Consider the following 19777-nt stretch of genomic DNA (forward strand, 5'->3'; position numbering starts at 1 on the left):
AACATCCTGAGCCTGAAGAAAGAAACATATATCCAAGTACAGGAAGCAAAGAGGTTCCCAAACAAGATGAATCAAAACAGACCCACACCAAAACATATCATAATTAAAATAGCAAAATGATAGAGAATTCTAAAGACAGCAAGAGAAAAACAAAGAGTCATATACAATACCCCCATAAGGCTATCAGTTGATTTCTCTGCAGACACTTTCCAGGCCAGAATTCTGGGAGAGGCACAATATATTCAAAGTGCAGAAAGGGAAAAACCTATAACCTAGAATACATTATCCAGCAAGATTATCAATTCAAATTGAAGAAGAGATAAAGAACTTCTCAGAAAAGCAAAAACTAAAAGAGTTCATCAATACTAAATCTACCCTAAAAGAAATGTTGAAGGGTCTTCTCTAACTGAAGAAGTAGGAAACTATAGGAAAGGGAAAATCCCACTAGAAAAGGCTATATAGCAAGGACTGCGTATCAACCACTTAAATAAACCAATATGGAGACTAAAAGACAAAAAATTGTAAACTCAACTAGAATGACAATAAACAGTGAAGGGATAAACATGAAGATGTAGAATATGACATCAAAAATACAAAATGTGCTCTCCCAGAAGGCACTGTGACTGAGAGGATGCCGGGAAGGAAAGCTTTCTCCTGCAGATTCCAGTGCCTCATAGCTGATCTGCTACTGCTTTTCCCTGGGTACTGGGTCAGAAATGACCTTCAAGATGGTGGAGGAGTAAGATGTAGAGATCACCTTTCTCCCAACAAATACATCAAAAATACATCTACATGTAGAACAATTCCTACAGAACACCTACCAAATGCTGGCAGAAGACCTCAGACTTCCCAAAAGGCAAGAAAATCCCCACATACTTGGGTAGGGCAAAAGAAAAAAGAAAAAGCAGAGACAAAATAATAGGGATGGGACCTGCACAAGTGGGAGGGAGCTGTGAAGGAGGAAAGGATTCCACACACTAGGAAGCCCCTTTGCAGGCGGAGACTGTGGGTGGCAGAGCGGGGAAGCTTCGGAGCCGTGGAGGAGAGCACAGCAAGAGGGGTTTGGAGGGCAAAGCAGAGGGATTCCCACACAGAGGATCAGAGCCGACCAGCACTCACCAGCCCGAGAGGCTTGTCTGCTCACCCGCCAGGGCAGGTGGGGCTGGGAGCTGAGGGGGAAGATGGCAGAAGAGTAAGACGTGGAGATCAGCTTCCTCCCCACAGATATACCAGAAATACATCTACACGTGGAACAACTCCTACAGAACACCTACTGAACGCTGGCAGAAGACCTCAGACCTCCCAAAAGGCAAGAAACTCCCCACGTACCTGGGTAGGGCAAAAGAAAAAAGAAAAAGCAGAGACAAAAGAAAAGGAATGGAACCTGCACCTCTGGGAGGGAGCTGTGAAGGAGGAAAATTTTCCACACACTAGGGAGTCCCTTCACAGGTGGTGATGGGGATGGGCAGGGTTAAGCTTCAGAGTCACAGGGGAGAGCATAGCAACAGGGATACAGAAGGCAAAGTGAAGAGATTCCAGCAAAAAAATCAGTGCTGACCAGCACTCACCAACCTGAGATGCTTGTCTGCTCACCCACCAGGGCAGGTGGGGACTGGGAGCTGAGGCTCTGGCTTCAGAGGTCAGATCCCAGGGAGAGGACTAGGGTTGGCTGTGTGAAGACAGCCTGAAGGGGGCTAGTGCACCACAGCTAGCCAGGAGGGAGTCAGGAAAAACTCTGGACCTGCCAAAGAGGCAACAGACCATTGTTTTGAGGTGTGCGAGGACAGGGGGTTCCTGCTCCATGTGTGCACAGAAGGCAGAGCATTGTCTAAGTGAGCTCCAGAAATGAGCTTGAGCCACAGCTATCAGCTTGGACCCCAGAGATGGGCATGAGATGTTAAGGCTGTTACACAGCCTCCAACAATCCTGTGTGCAAGGGCAGGTTACTACTCACACACACCCCTGGGAGCCTGTGTAGCATGCCACTGCCAAGGTCCTGTGATCCAAGGACAACTTCCCCAGGAGAACACATGGCACACCTCAGGCTGTTGCAATGTCATAAAAGCCTCTGTCACCACAGGCTCACATCGCATTACAATTATGACTACTGTACCCCTCCCTCTCCACGGCCTGAGTTGGCAAGAGAGCGCTAATCAGCTGTTACTTTAACCCCCTCTGGTCTGCACGGGGAACAGATGCCTTAGGGCAGCCTACATGCAGAAGCAGGGCCAAAACCCAAGCTGAACCCCAGGAGATGTGTGAACAAAGAACAGAAAGAGAAATTTCTCTGTGCACCTCAGGAGCAGCAGAATAAATCCACACAGTCAAGTTGATAAACCTGCATCTGTGGAATACCTGAATAGACAATGAATGTTCCCAAAATTGAGGTGGTGGACTTTGGGAGCAACTGTAGAATTGGGGTTTTCTTTCTGCATCTGATTTGTTTCTGGTTGTATGTTTACTTACTTTAGTTTTTAGTGCTTGTTATCATTGGTGTATTTGTTTATTCGTTTGGTTACTCTCTTCCTTTTCTTTTTCTTTTTTACTTTTTTTTTTCATTTTTTCTCTTTTTATGAGTATGTATGTGTATGTTTCTTTGTGTGATTTTGTCTCCTTATGTTTGGTTTTACTATTTATCCTAGGGGTCTGTCTCTTCGTGTTTTTTTTTTTTTCTTCCTTTTCTTCTGAGCCATGTGTCTGGCAGGGTTTTGGTGCCCCGGCCAGGTGTCAGACCTGAGCCTCTAAGGTGGGAGAGCTGAGTCCAGAACACAGGCCCACCAGAGACATCCTGGCCCCACATAATATCAATCGGTGAGAGATCTCCTAGAGATCTCTGACTCAACACTAAGATCCAGCTCCACCCAATGGACAGCAAGTTCCAGTGCTGGATGGCCCATGCCAAACAACTAGCAACACAGGAACATAAACCCACCCATTAGCAGAGAGGATGCCAAAAGTCATACTAAGTTCACAGACACCACAAAATATACCACTGCACATGGTCCTTCCCAGAAGGATAACAAGATCCAGCCCCACAACAAGAACACAGACACCAGTACCCCCCCCCCCACCAGGAAGCCTACACAAGCCACTGAAACAACCTTACCCACTGGGGGCAGACATCAAAAACAACTGGAACTATGAAGCTGCAGCCTGTGAAAAGGAGACACAAACACAGTAAGTCAAGCAAAATGGGAGGACAGAGAAATATACAGCAGATGAAAGAGCAAAGTAAAAACCCACCAGACCAAACAAATGAAGAGGAAATAAGAAGTCTACCTGAAAAAGAATGCAGAGTAATGATAGTAAAGATAATCCAAAATCTTGAAAATAGAATAGAGAAAATACAAGAAACGTTTAACAGGGACTTAGAAGACTTAAAGAGCAAACAGACAATGACGAACAACACAATACATGAAATTAAAAATACTCTAGAAGGAATCAAAAGAAGAATAACTGAGGCAGAAGAACACATAAGTTACCTGGAAGATAAAGTATTGGAAATAACTGCCACAGAGCAGAATAAAGAAAAAATAAAGAAAAGAATTGAGGACAGTTTCAGAGACCTCTGGGACAATGTTAAATGCGCCAACATTCGAATTATAGGAGTTGCAGAAGAAGAAGAAAAAAACAAAGGGTCTAAGAAAATATTTGAAGAGATTATAGCTGAAAACTTCCCTAACATGGGAAAGGAAATAGTCAGTGAATTCCAGGAAGCACAGAGAATCCCACATAGGATAAATCCAAGGAGAAACATGCCAAGACACACAGTAATCAAACTAACAAAAATTAAATACAAAGACAAAATATTAAAAGCAGCAAGGGAAAAACAACAAATAACATACAAGGCAATCCCCATAAGGTTAACAGATGATGTTTCATCAGAAATTCTGCAAGCCAGAAGGGACTGGCAGGACATATTTAAAGTGATGAAAGCAAAAAACCTACAACCAAGATTTCTCTATCCAGCAAGGATATCATTCAGATTCAACGGAGAAATTAAAACATTTACAGACAAGCAAAATTTAAGAGAATTCAGCACCACCAAACCAGCCTTACAACAAATTCTAAAGGAACTTCACTAGGCAGGAAACACAAGGGAAGGAAAAGACTTACAATAACAAACCCAAAACAATTAAGAAAATGGTAATAGGAACATGCATATCAATAATTACCTTAAATGTAAATGGATTAAATGCTCCAAGCAGAAGACAAAGACTGGTTGAATGGATACAAAAATAAGACCTGTACATACACTGCCTACAAGAGACCAACTTCAGACCTAGGGACACATACAGGCTGAAAGTGAGGGGATGGAAAAAGGTATTCCATGCAAATGGAAATTAAAAGAAACCTGGAGTAGCAATACTCATATCAGACAAAACAGACTTTAAAATAAACACTATTACAAGATACAAAGAAGGACACTACATAACAATCAAGGGTTCAATCCAAGAATAAGATATACCAATTGTAAATACTTATACACCCAATATAGGAGCACCTGAGTACATAAGCCAAATGCTAACAGCCAGAAAAGGGGAAATTGACAATAACACAAACATAGTAGGGGGCTTTAACTCCCCACTTTCACCAATGGGCAGATTATCCAAAATGAAAATAAATAAGGAAACACAAGCATTAAAGGACACATTAGTCCAGATGCACTTAATTGATATTTAAAGGACATTCCAAACAAAAACAACAGAATACACATTTTTCTCAAGTGCTCATGGAACATTCTCCAGGATAGATCATATCTTGGGTCACAAATCAAGCCTTGGTAAATTTAAGAAAATTGAAATCATATCAAGTACCTTTTCTGGCCACAATGCTATGAGACTAGATATCAATTACAGGAAAAGATCTGTAAAAAATACAAACACATGGAGCCAAAAAAGTACACTACTAAATAATTAAGATATCAGTGAATAAATCAAAGAGGAAATCAAGAAGTACCTAGAAACAAATAACAAAGAAAATAGGATGACCCAAAATCAATGGGATGCCCCAGAAGCAGTTCTAAGAGGGAAGTTTATAGCAATTACAATCCTACCTCAAGAAGCAAGAAATATTTCAAATGAACAACCTAACCTTCCACCTAAAGCACGTAGAGAAAGAAGAAGAACAATAACACCACCACCAACAACAAAAAAAAAACAGAGTTAGTAAAGAAATCATAAAGATCAGATCAGAAAAAAATAAAAAGGAAATGAAGAAAACAATAGCAAAGATCAATAAAACCAAAAGCTGATTCTTTGAGAAGGTAGACAAAACTGATAAAACATTAGCTACATTCATCAAGAAAAAATGGGAGAAGACTCAAATCAATAGAATTAGAAATGAAAAAGGAGAAGTAACAACTGACACTGCAGAAATACAAAGGATCATGAGAGACTACTACAAGCAACTATATGCCAATAAAATGGAAAACCTGGAAGAAATAGACAAATTCTTAGAAAAGTACAAGCCTCCAAGACTGAACCAGGAAGAAATAGAAAATATGAACAGGCCAACAAAAGCACTGAAATTGAAACTGTGATTAAAAATCTTCCAACTAACAGAATCCCAGGACCAGATGGATTCAAAGGTGAATTCTATCAAACATTTAGAGAAGTGCTAACACCTATCCTTCTCAAACTCTTCCAAAATATAGCAGAGTGAGGAACACTCCCAAACTCATCTACAAGGTCACCATCACCCTAATACCAAAACCAGACAAAGATGTCACAGAAAAAGAAAACTACAGATCAATATCACTGATGAAATAGATGCAAAAATCCTCAATAAACTACTAGCAAAAAGAATCCAACAGCACATTAAAAGGATCATACACCATGATCAAGTTGGGTTTATCCCAGGAGTGCAAGGATTCTTCAATATATGCAAGTAAATCTATGTGATACACCATATTAACAAACTGAAGGATAAAAACCATATGATAATCTCAATAGAGGCAAGAAAAGTTTTTGACAAAATTCAGCAACATTTATGATTAAAAACTATCCAGAAAGTGGGCATAGAGGGAACCTACCTCAACATAATAAAGATCATATATGACAAACCCACAGCCAATGTCGCTCTCAATGGTGAAAAATTGAAACCATTTCCTCTAAGATTAGGAAAAAGACAAGGTGACTCACTCTCACCACTATTATCCAACATAGTTTTGGAAGTTTTAGTGACAGCAATCAGAGAAGAAAAAGAAACCAAAGGAATCCAAATCGGAAAAGAAGTAAAACTCTCACTGTTTGCAGATGACATGACACTATACATAGAAAATCATAAAGGTGCTACCAGAAAACTACTAGAGCAAATTAATGCATTTGGTAAATTAGCAGGATACAAAATTAATGAACAGAAATCTCTTGCATTCCTATACACTAACGACAAGAAATCTGAAAGAGAAATTAAAGAAACACTCCTATTTACCATTACAACAAAAAGAATAAAATATCTAGGAATAAACCTACCTAAGGAGTCAAAAGACCTGTAAGCAGAAAACTATAAGACAGTGATCAATGAAATTAAAGGTGATACAAACAGATGGAGAGATATACCATGTTCTTCCATCGGAAGAATCAACACTGTGAAAATGACTATACTACCCAGGGCAATCTACAGATTCAATGCAATCCCTATCAAACTACAAATGACATTTTCCACAGAACTAGAACAAAAAATTTCACAATGTGTATGGAAACACAAAAGACCCCAAATAGCCAAAGTAATCTTGAGAAAGAAAAATGGAACTGGAGGAATAGGCTCCCTGGCTTCAGACTATACTACAAAGCTACATTAACGAAGACAGTATGATCCTGGCACAGAAACAGAAATATAGATCACTGGAAAAGTATAGAAAGCTCAGAGACAAACCCACACATGGATGATCACCTTAAATTTGACAAAGGAGGTAAGAATATACAATGGAGAAAAGACAGCCTCTTCAACAAGTGGTGCTGGGAAAACTGGACAGCTACATGTGAAAGAATGAAATTAGAACACTTCCTGGCACCATACACAAAAATGTACTCAAAATGGATTAAAGGCCTAAATGTAAGGCCAGACACTGTAAAACTCTTAGAGGAAAACATACCCAGAACACTTTGTGACATAAATCACAGCAAGATCCTTTTTGACCCCTCCTAGAGAAATGGAAATAAAAACAAAAATAAATAAATGGTACGTAATGAGACCTAAAATCTTTGCACAGTAAAGGAAACCATAAACAAGACGAAAATACAGCTCTCGGAATTGGAAAAAAACATTTGCAAATAAAGCAACTGACAAAGGATTAATCTCCAAAATATACAAGCAGCTCATGCAGCTCAATATCAATAAAAACCCAACCCAAACCAAACATAGGCAGAAGACCTAAATAGACATTTCTCCAAAGAAGATATACATATTGCCATCAAACAGATGAGAGGATGCTCAACAACACTAATCATTAGAGAAATGCAAATCAAAACTACAATGCGGTATCACCTCACACAATTCAGAATTGCTATCATCAAAAAATCTACAAACAATAAATGTTGGAGAGGGTGTGGAGAAAAAGGAACCCTCTTGCACTCTTAGTCGGAATGTAAATTGATACAGCCACCATGGAGAACAGTATGGAGGTTCCTTAAAAAACTAAAAATAGAACTACCATTTGACCTAGCAATTCCACTACTGGGTATATACCCTGAGATAACAATAATTCAAAAAGAGACAGGTACCACAGTGTTCATTGCAGCACTGTTTACAATAACGAGGACATGAAAACAACCTAAATGTCCATAGACAAGTGAATGGATAAAGAAGATGTGACACATATATACAATGGAATATTACTCAGCCATAAAAAGAAACGAAATTGAATTATTTGTTGTTAGGTGGATGTACCTATAGTCTGTCATATAGAGTGAAGTTGGTCAGAAAGAGAGAAATAAATTCCGTATGTTAACACATGTATATATGGAATCCAAAAAAAAAAAAAAAGTTTCTGACAAATCTAGGCACCGGACAGAAATAAAGACACAGATATAGAGAATGCACTTGAGTACACAGGGAAGATCAAGTGTATGCTGGGATGAAGTGAGAGAGTAGCATTGACATATATACACTACCAAATGTAAAATAGATAGCTAGTGGGAAGCAGCTACATAGCTCAGGGAGATCATCTTTGTGCTTTGTGACCACCTAGAGGGGTGGGATAGGGAGTGTGGGAGGGAGACTCAAGAGGGAGGGTATATGGGGATATCTCTCTCTCTCTCTCTCTCTCTCTCTCTCTCTCTCTCTCTCTATATATATATATATATATATATATATATATATACATATAGCTGATTCACTCTCTTATACAGCAGCAAGTAACACAACATTATAAAGCAATTATACCCCAATAAAGATGTAAAAAGAACACAAAATATGAGTTGGGAGAGTAAAAAATGTAGATCTTTTATAATGTGTTTGAACTTAAAAGAGTACCAATTTAAAACAAGTGGATATAATTATGTGTCAACATATATGGACTCCATGGCAACCACAAATCAGGAACACACAATGGATACACAAAAACAAAAATAAATGAACTCAAGCATACCATTAAGGAAAATCATCAAGCCACAAGGAAAGAAACAAAAATAAGAATTAAACAAGGAAGAACTACAAAATGAACCCTAATGCAAGTAATAAAATGGCAATAAGGCATACCTATCAATAATTACTTTAAATTTCAGTGGCCTAAATGCATCAATCAAAAGACATAGGGTGGCTGATTGGATAAAAGAAAACACCAGGACAATCTCTATGCTGCCTACAAGAGAAGCAGTTCAGAAGTAAAGACACACACAGACTGAAAGTGATGCGATGGAAAATGATATTTCATGCAAATGGAAATGACTAGGAAGTGGAGTTAGCAATACTCATTTCAGACAAAATAGACTTTAACCCGAAGAAATATAGTGAAAGACAAAGAAGGGCATTATACCATGATAAGGAGATTAGTACAAGAAGAGAATATCACAATTGTTAACACATATGTACCCAATACAGGAGCACCTAAATATACAAAGTAAATACTAAGAGACATTAAAGGATAAACTGACAATAGTACAATAATATTAGGGGACTTTAACACCTCACTTCCATCAGTGGACAGATCATCCACACAGAAGATCAATATGGCCACAGTGACCTTAAATGACACTATAGACTAGTTGGACTTAATAGAGAGCTACAGTACATTCTATCCAAACACAGCAGAATACATATTCTTTTCCAGTACACATGGACCATTCTCCAGTATAGATCACATGCTAGACCATAAAACAAGCTTCAACGAATTTAATAGGACAGAAATTATAGCAAGCATATTTTCTGAGCACAAAAGGATGAAACTGGAAAACACCTGCATAAAGAAAAATGAAAAAACAAACGAACACATGGATACTGAACAACATGCTAGTTAAAAACCAATGGGTCAATGAAGAAATCAAAGAAGAAATCAGAAAATACCAGGAGACAAATGAAAATGGAAACACAACATTCCTAAATCTCTGGGATGCAGCAAAAGCTCTTCTAAGAGGGAAATTTATAGCAATACAGGCTTTAATCAAGAAAGAGGAAAAATCTCAGATAAAGAACCTAACCTACCACCTGAAAGAATTAGAAAAATTATGACAAAGAAAGATCAAAGTCATCAGAAGGAAAGAAATAATCAAGATCATAGAGGAGTTAAATAAAATAGAGAGTAAATAATAGAAAAGAGCAATGAAACCAAAAGACAGTTTTTTGAAAAGATAATCAAAATAGATTAAACCTTTACCCAGGTTCACCAGGAAGAAATGAGAGAACCCAAATTAACAAAATAAGAAATAAAAGAGGAAAAATAATTAACAATACCACAGAGATACAAAAAAATCACAAGTGAATACTATGAACAGTTATATGCCAGCAAATTGGACAACTTAGAAAAAATGGAAAAATTCTAGAAACATACAACATGCCAAGACTGAATCACGAGAAAACAGACAATTTGAACAGTCAAATTACTAGTAGTGAAATTGAATTTTTAATAAAAAATACTCCTAACAAACAAAAGTCATGACCGGACAGCTTCACAGGGGAATTCTACCAAATATAGAAAGGAGAGATAATATCTTTCTCAAATTATTCCAAAAAATTTAAGAGGATGAAACACTCCTAAATTCATTATATGAAGCTACCATTATCCTGATACTAAAACAAACAAAAAAACTACAATAAAAGAGAACTACAAGCCAATATCTTTGATTAATATAGAGGCAAAAATTATCAACAAAATATTTGCAAACTGAATTCAACAACATATAAAAATGGTCACAAAACATGATCCATGTTGGATTTATTCATGGGACTCAAGGATGTTTCAACGTTCACAAATCAATCAATGTGACACAGTAACAAAAGGAAGGATAAAAATCACATTAGCAGATGCAGAAAATGCATTTGACAAAATTCAACATCCATTCATGATACAAACTCTCATCAAAGTGGTTATACAGGGAACGTATCTCAACACAATAAAGGCCATTTATGAAAACTCACAGCTAACATCATTGTCAATGGTGAAAAGCTGAAATCCTTTCCTCCATATTCAGAAACAAGACAAGGTGAGAAGTAGTATTCTCACCACTTCTTTTCAACATAGTATTGGAAGTCCTAGCTACAGCAATCAGACAAGAAAAAGAAATAAAAGGCATCCAAATTGGACGTGAAGAAGTAAAACTGTTATTATTTGAAGATGGCAGTATACTATACGTAGAAAACAATGAAGTCTCCACCATAAAACACTAGAATTAATAAATAAATTCAGTGGACTTGCAGGATACAAGATTAATATACAGAAATCTGTGGCTTTTCTATACACTAATAATGAACTATCAGGAAGAGAGAATGTAAAAAAAAAATCCCATTTAAAATCACATCTAAAAGAATAAAATATCTATGAATAAACTTAACCAAATAGGTGAAAGGCCTATACTCTGAAAACTATAAAATACTGATGAAAGAATTCGAGGATGATACAAAGAAATGGAAAGGTATCCTATGCTATTACTTTGGAAGAATTAATATTTTTAAAATGGCCCTACTACCCAAAGCAACCTACAGATTTAACGAAGTCCCTGTCAAAATACCCATGATATTTTTCACAGAACTAGAACAAATAATCCTAAATTTCATATGGAACCACAAAAGACCATGAATTTACCAAAATAATCTTGAGAAAAAGAACAAAGCTGGAGGTATCACCCTCCCTGACTTCGGACTATACTACAAAGCTACAGTAATCAAAAAAGCATGGTACTAGCACAAAAATACACACAAAGATCAATGGAACAGGATAGGAAGCCCAGAAATAAACCATGCACTTATGGTCAATTCATATATGACAAAGGAGCTAAGGAAATAAAATGGAGAAAACACAGTCACTTCAACAAGTGGTGCTGAGAAAACTGGACAGCTACATGTAAAACAATGATATTAGAACATTTACTCACATCAAACACAAAAATAAACTCAAAATTGATTAAAGACCTAAATGTAAGACCTGAAACTATAAAATTCCTAGAAGAAAACATAGGAGGAACAGTCTTTGAAATAAATTGGAGAAATATTTTTTTGGATCTGTCCCCTAAGGCAAAAGAAATAAAAGCAAAAATAAACAAAGGAGACCTAGTTAAAATTAAAAGCTTTTACACAGCAAAGGGAACCATCAACAAAATGAAAAAACCTATGGGACAGGAGAAAATATTTATAAATAATATGTCCAACAAGTTTTAATATCCAAAATACATAAACAGTTCATACAACTTAATACATTTTATTATATATTTATTAGTTTTTTTCATATTTCTTAAACCAATATTTGTCTCAACAGAAAGCCAGGAAACTTTTCTGTAATATCTAATACTTTCCTCAGATTTCAGGGATGAAAAGTATGTGGTGTATTTATATCCATTGATATGGTTTTCAAAACTACGCTGAGAATGCTATCTTTTCATTTTCTCATTAAGGTATACTTTTTAAAAAATTATTTGTTTTATATATTGGCTGCATTGGGTCCTCATTGCTGCATGCAGGCTTTCTCTAGTTGTGGATAGCAGGGGCTACTCTGTTGCGGTGTGTGGGCTTCTCAGAGCACAGGTTCAGTAGTTGTGGCACACGGGCTTAGGTGCTCCATGGCATGTGGGATCTTCCTGGACCAGGGATCAAACCCCTGCTCCCTGCATTGCCAGGCAGATTCTTAACCACTGCACCGCCTGGGAAGTCCCTCATTAAGGTATACTTTCATCTATCAATCTATAATTACCATTTTATAAATATGATTCAAGTCATAAATTACTTTCTTCTTTTTCTAGATAAAGAAAACTACAATTCCAAATTAGGAAAATGACAATTTTTAAACTGCAAAAAATAAACTTTTAAAATGAGGATAAACTTTTTTTTTAACCAACTTTGTGATTTTTTTATTGATGGACGACAACTTTAGACTCTAGGTATCACTAGCTGTGTAGAATTAGAGATGTAGCATCATAGAGGAGCAGGCAGCAGAATTAAACAGCAGACATAGGGCAATGTCAATCTTCATTATTTTGCCCATTTTTCATTATGTGTACACAGAAGCATGAATGCAATTTGAAATCTCTTAATGGCAATAAAGTTACAATCACTCATCTATATTGCTAACATCTTAGCTCCAATATTTCACTTGCAATGTGCACATAAGCAGCTTCTCATCACACAATTGTTAGTCAATTTTTTCCTATTAGGAAACAGCAACTTAATTTTTGTGTTTATTTATCTTTTGAAGTAAAAACTATTTCTTCTCAGATAATAGCTCATTTTTATCATTTATCAAAAAATTAAATGGTGGGGGAGGAAAGTGTGATGTATTAAAAAATTTACTTTTTAAGGAAAGATAAAATTCATTTCAACAAATTTAAAAGTGTTGTTACTGGTGCAGGATCTATTCTACTGTAGTTAGATGGAGAATCGGCATTATTTCAGAAATATGTTTTTTTTTCCCGTACAATTTCTTTTTTTTTTTTTTCATCTTTACTGGAGTACAATTGCTTTACAATGGTGTGTTAGTTTCTGCTTTATAACAAAGTGAATCAGTTATACATATACATATGTTCCCATATCTCTTCCCTCTTGCGACTCCCTCCCTCCCACCCTCCCTATCCCACCCCTCCAGGTGGTCACAAAGCACCAAGTTGATCTCCCTGTGCTATGCAGCTGCTTCCCACTATCTATTTTACATTTGGTAGTGTATATATGTCCATGTCACTCTCTCACTTTGTCATAGCTTACCCTCCCCCCCCCATATCAAGTCCATTCTCTAGTAGGTCTGTGTCTTTATCCCGGTCATACCCCTAGGTTCTTCATGACATTTTTTTTTCTTAGATTCCATATATATGTGTTAGCATACGGTATTTGTCTTTCTCTTTCTGACTTACTTCTCTCTGTATGACAGACGCTAGGTCCATCCACCTCATTACAAATAACTCAATTTCATTTCTTTTTATGGCTGAGTAATATCCCATTGTATATATGTGCCACATCTTCTTTATTCACTCATCTGTCAGTGGACACTTAGATTGCTTTCATGTTCTGGCTATTGTAAATAGTGCTGCAATGAACACTGTGGTACATGTCTCTTTTTGAATTATGGTTTTCTCAGGGTATATGCCCAGTAGTTGGACTGCTGGGTCATATGGTAGTTCTATTTTTAGTTTTTTAAGGAACCTCCATACTGTTCTCCATAGTGGCTGTATCAATTTACATTCCCACCAAGAGTACAAGAGGGTTCCCTTTTCTCCACACCCTCTCCAGCATTTATTGTTTGTAGATGTTTAATGATGGTGATTTTGACCACTGTGAGCTGATACCTCTTTGTGGTTTTGATTTGCATTTCTCTAATGATTAGTGATGTTGAACATCCTTTCATATGTGAACTCAAAATGGATTAAAGACCTAAATGTAAGGCCAGACACTGTGAAACTCTTAGAGGAAAACATAGGCAGAACACTCTATGACATAAATCACAGCAAGATCCTTTTGGACCCACCTCCTAGAGAAATGGAAATAAAAACAAAAATAAACAAATGAGACCTAATGAAACTTCAAAGCTTTTGCACAGCAAAGGAAAGCATAAACAAGACGAAAAGACAACCTTCAGAATGGGAAAAAATATTTGCAAATGAAGCAACTGACAAAGGATTAATCTCCAATATATACAAGCAGCTCATGTAGCTCTATATTAAAAAAACAACCCAGTCCAAAACTGGGTGGAAGACCTAAATAGACATTTCTCCAAAGAAGATATACAGATCGTGTATTTTGTTAAGTCAAGTGACAATCTATTTCAATCAAATGATTTTGATTTGGAAATTAGAAGTTAACATAAACTATGTTGTGCACAAACTCCAAGGTGTCTCCTTTCATTCTAGCCCATTTTTGCAACAGGGAGAAAGAGTTTCTCTCTAAAGAGTCATTGAAGATAGGAGGGAAGTCGGTGAGACTTGGTGCTCAATAAGCAGTGTTGGGCACAGACAGTGACAGCTACAGCAGGTCCACATGGCAGTAATACAAGAAGTAGGCTGTGCACTCAGTAGTGGGCTTCAACACTTGGTATTGGTTAATCACCTTGACCATCTGGTCGTTGATGTGCAGCCAGCCGTTCAGACCAATCTGGAAGACATCCATGTTGTAGTGGCCACCAGTGTTGCTGCTGCTGTGGTGGTAGACCACTGCAAATAGCCTATAGGCTCTGTGACATTTAAAATTCTTATTTTTTAACCCCTGGAGAAAGCAGTTCTTTATTAATTTCCAAGTCTACAGGATATCCAATATTTTTTATAAGCTTCTGACTTCCACCAGTCTTCTCGTAAAGAAACCATTTCAGGTACAACACGTGAAAAAGAGGGAGTTTTTCCAGAGTAACTCTTCAACTGATCTCAACCTCTTGTTTGTTTTTGGTGGTATAACCCTGGACAGATTCTCTTGTCACCAAGCTTTCCAATGCATCCTGGATGGTGCATATCTTGTCCAACTGGATATCCAGCTGCAACGTGAAGAACGGCTGCAGGGTGACAGACACTTCTGAACTCTGCTGGTAAACCACAGACCTGATGTGTTCACCAAAAATGCCAGTGATTGGGGTCTGGACAAAATCCGCCTGGTGAATGAACAAGGTCTTATTTCAGGGGTCAACTTGCTCCCATTAGTCCTCATTTCATTTGCCTGGTTCTTCCTGCTTGTCTTTTTTCACTGAGTGGCTTTTGGGTCCATTGGAAATAGTAAGTTTTTCATTATTTGCTGAGAGAAGTTTCTTTAGGTTCAGCATTTCCTCATAAAATCCATTTAGAATGAAGCCTAAGTACTCCTCAGCATCTTTTTGGTGACCCTTTTCAGAAAGGCTCGACTTGATAACTGTCAGGAGTCTATAAGTATACGTTGGTTCAAAGGCAGCTCCAGGGCAGATATCCCTCATGATCCCCAAGAGCTTGTCTGGGTTTTGGAGGCACTGGCATATTAGTAAACTTATTCATTAGCCGAACAAAGCTATCTATCATGGGTGTGGATATACAAGGCCTCTGCACTTTTGAATGCAGAGGAATGAACTTCATCAGGTGATACATCAGAGGGCAAGCAACCAATGCCTGGAGTGTAGCATTAATGTAGCCCCAGTTTCCTTTATTGATCAGCCCGCGGGGTTGCAATGACACTGGTTTATGAATCAAGGTTACATTCTCCAGTAACTCTGCAATCTTTATGGCTACAGGATCCTCTGAAACTGGAACCAGCCCTTCCTTGACTTCAGCCTGCTTTTCAGAGACCAGGGTAGAAGTGGCGGGAGGGGAATACTTAGTTTCCATGGAAACCACAGACAAGGAGGGAGAGGGGAGGGGAGGGGGTAGGAGGAAGAGGGCTTAGAATCCTGAAAAAGACTGGCCCACGATTTTGCAGGCCAACTGGTGGGAGCAGGGCCTACCACAGAGGCCCGGGCATCTGCAGGAGGGGAGGTGTTCTTAGCTTTCTCAGGGTCCATGTCCGAGCTTGCACAGTGTGCAACTCCACCCTGTTGACAGCTGTGCCCTCAACCAAGGATTCAAGTATTTGTGCATTGGCACCTCCAAGGTTCTCAGTAGTATCAGTCCCAACCTAAGGCTGAGCCACAGCTGTCCTCAAAAGGTTGTCCATGGCAGCCTCTGTGTGGTAGCAAGATTATTCAATGTCAGCCCCATGGCAGGCAGCCCTCATGCTGCCCCTGCAGTCCTGGCCCTGCTGATGAAGGCTCTAGGAAAGAACCACTAGGCACAGCATCACTGCTGAAGTCCGTGGCATCCTGGGGGCTGCCACAAGTTCTGGGTGTCCCTGACAGGGACACATCACCCATCAACTTTGCATCCTCTGCGCTTACACTGTTCTGGACTCTGGGATTGACATGGCCATTGACCAGGGCTTCTGTGGAAGTATACACTCGCTGCCATCTTTCAAGTAACTCTACCCAGGTGGACTTTTTTTGTTTTTGTTTTCTTTTTACGCTCCCTTTGTCCAAGACCACCCAAGATGCCATCATTTTCTAAAACTTCCACCTCCACGTTAGTGCTGCCATCCAGAGCAAGGGCAGAGCCTGGGTACTGGTAGTTGGTGGAGCTACAGTTCACTTCTGTATCTATGTCATCAGGGATCTTTTGGAAAGCTGTGCAAATAAGGATAAATTCAGGGGCCTAAGGATTCAATGTGCTTGAAATACTGTATATAGTTGGGAGTTCTTGGCAAAGTGTCAGTGGGTTCAGTTACTTCATTAACACCAAATTCAATTCTCTAATAGTCTTCTCCATTAGGTAGTTCATCAGCAGCTTGTGCACCAGGCAGAACTGCTCCACTACATAGACGATGCTCAACGGAAGAGCAAGGAGTCACAAAGAACTAATGGAATTCATCAGAGCTAAAATCTCCAAAAATATACTGTGGGTTGCGGAGGGCCATGGAGGCCTGTTTCAATGAGCCTCGGTGCTCGACTGACTCCTCACGCTGCTTCCCTTCTAAATCAAATTTTTATTTGTATATATTCTCACTAAATTGTTATAGAACAAAAGAAACATTTGCATGCAATAAGTGTTTATGGAATAAATAAAGAGGGGGAAGAGGATGGAAAATCATTAAAGGAAGACAAGTGGAAATCAAGGATGTTCACAAGGGAGTAGAGTTCTATAATTTTATAGACACAAAAGAACTAAGGTACATTTTATTCCACCCATTCATTTTGAAATAAGCACCGAGTCTCTAGATGTTAACATTTCCCTTTTTTCAATGCATCCTCTATATTAAATACTTGTTCAAAAGACAAAAGTATAATTCTGTCCTTGAGACTGAAAAACAACAACAACAAAAACAACAGCAGCAGCAGCAGCACACTCTCCCATGGAAATAAGCTCTTTTCCATTTGAAAGAACTTAATATTATGATCCTCAATAATGAAAGGAATCTGCATTGTATATTGCAGTAAAAATAACAAACCTGTAATGAAGATCTTCAACCAGAAATCACGGAAACTGGACAGTTTACTGTCTGCTCTTAATTTTTTTAGTCAGGATTTTTATTTTAATTGAGAAAGGAAGTCTGTATGCCTGGGTTTCTATTGGCCTCAATCATAATTTCCAATTGTATCTATTCACAGATGACTACATATTGTCCTCTATATGAATAGAAGGAAAGATGTCTGCTGTCCCTTGACATACTATTCATTACAGTGAAAAGTAAATAAGAACTATTTCATCTTCAGAGTATTTTTCTATGACATTAAAATTGAAACAATATTAAAGTCACATTACAGATCTTTATTACATTAAAGACCTGTAATAGAAGATATACAGTAATAACACATTTTTGCTTTACTCTAATGCAGTAATAATGGTGTCAAGTTAAATAAAAATATTCACTAAAATAAACATTTGAGTTACAAACTTAAGAGTTTGCAAATATTACTAGAAGCAAATGAAATAAATTTCAAGGTCTTAAATTGTGAAGGAAAGGCTGTGAGTTTAATTGTACTCCATAGTAGTATGAATTTCCTCTTTCCCTTAGGACTGTAAGGGGAAATCAGTAAATTGATGGGTAATCCAAATCAAAGTTCATCAAAACTCAGGGCCTTTGTTACATGTACAGCAAGGACTACTAAAATCATATACCATAATTTACCTGTGTGATTAGTGGTACAGAAATTGTGTACCTGGCCATACAGGGAAAGGTCAAAATACATGCTGTAACAAAGTTGGTGGTGCTTCTAGGTAAAACAGGTAAACACATACCACCCTTTCTCTCTCACACAACACAGTGATACCTAGACAGAATGCATGATGTAGCTTTTTGAGAATTCTGAATAGTATATTAGCAGGAGGATAGAGTAAGAACATCAGAATTCAAAGTACTACTGATCTGGTAGTAGGATTGCACAATTTCCCCTCCAGTATCTTCTAGCTTGAACTCAACATAGCCTGAAACATATAAATGGGCACTGGTGCAGACAGAGAGGGAAATAGGAGAAGCCCTCTGCCTCTGGCTTAAGGAGCAGGAAAGGGAAGTCCTACCATTCAGAGATACTGGAAATCCTTGATTTTTTCTTTTGTTTTTTGTTTCTTTGTTTTCCTTTCTCCAATCCCTCATGTCCTAGCTCTCATACTGTAGTGTGGAACCAAGAGTACAGGAAGTTCCCCTTCTGATCAGAGGAGATCTGGTACCAAGAACTTGGGACCAAGCCCATTGATTTTTTTTTTATTTCTGACTCCCCACCACAAGAAAATGAACACAGGCACAGGAATGGAAGTGCCCAATAAGGTGAAGTAACCAAGTCTCAAATATCTGTCCAAAGGTCTGAAGAGAGGAGACCCAAAGAACTTGAAATCACAGGAGAAGTCAAGAAGAGGGAGGTACTCAAGACACTGAGCCTATAAAATAGTTTATGAAATCCTGGTATCAAGTCTGAACTGTGTGTGCATGGGGATCTGATCTTATTCTGCATACCAAAGACTTTGAGAAATAAACTAAATGAAACTACTGCCAAGCACCAGAATGCCCTAGGTAATGCACATAAATGATAGATTTGAAAATCACTGCACAGACTTTTAACAACAATTACATTGAAAGCACAACACACACAGTGTGGATGAGAAGTTGTGGCCTGAACATAAAAAGGTTGTTTCCTTGATAAAACAAAATATCAACATTCTGCACAGGCAACATTCTGCATAGGCTTTAAATAAGTCCTAAAATCTAACATAATATTCAAAATATATAGAATAAATTCTAAAGTTATTAGATACACAAGAACAAGGAAAGACTGAGCTTGCATGGAAGAAATAATCAATAAGAGATGAATTCTAGAACAGTGATGTTAGGAGCTCTGCAGAACTGCTCCCAGGGGAAAAACATAATTGATAAGAATTATTTGAAACCAAAAATTTTAAGTCTGTTAGAAATAGCCCCAATTAAATACAGCAAAAGGAGAAACATTTATCCCCCCCAAAATATATAAAATCCCAATAAGAACAGCAAAAGTCAGTGACACTTGAGTCAGGAAACCCTCTCTCCCTCCCCTCTGCTTCAATTCAGCAGGACAGGAGCTGCACTATGAGCAGGTGTGACCAAAAACCCAGGGTCGTCTCTTCCCCCAGATCCCAGTTAAGGGCTATGATATCTCTGAGGATGGAAAGACATTTTTCAACCTCCTCAGTTCCAT

General features: G+C 38.1%; 1 protein-coding gene and 1 pseudogene across 1 annotated transcript in view; both read right to left on the minus strand.

Annotated features, from left to right (window-relative positions):
• Positions 1-19777, minus strand: part of DACH2 (dachshund family transcription factor 2) — a 617297-nt gene that overhangs the window by 263685 nt on the left and 333835 nt on the right. The window lies entirely within an intron of this gene.
• Positions 14596-17037, minus strand: LOC137216872 (ubiquitin carboxyl-terminal hydrolase 10-like; annotated as a pseudogene).

This window comes from Pseudorca crassidens, chromosome X (genome assembly GCF_039906515.1).
Source record: "Pseudorca crassidens isolate mPseCra1 chromosome X, mPseCra1.hap1, whole genome shotgun sequence".
Taxonomy (NCBI): Eukaryota; Metazoa; Chordata; class Mammalia; order Artiodactyla; family Delphinidae; genus Pseudorca; species Pseudorca crassidens.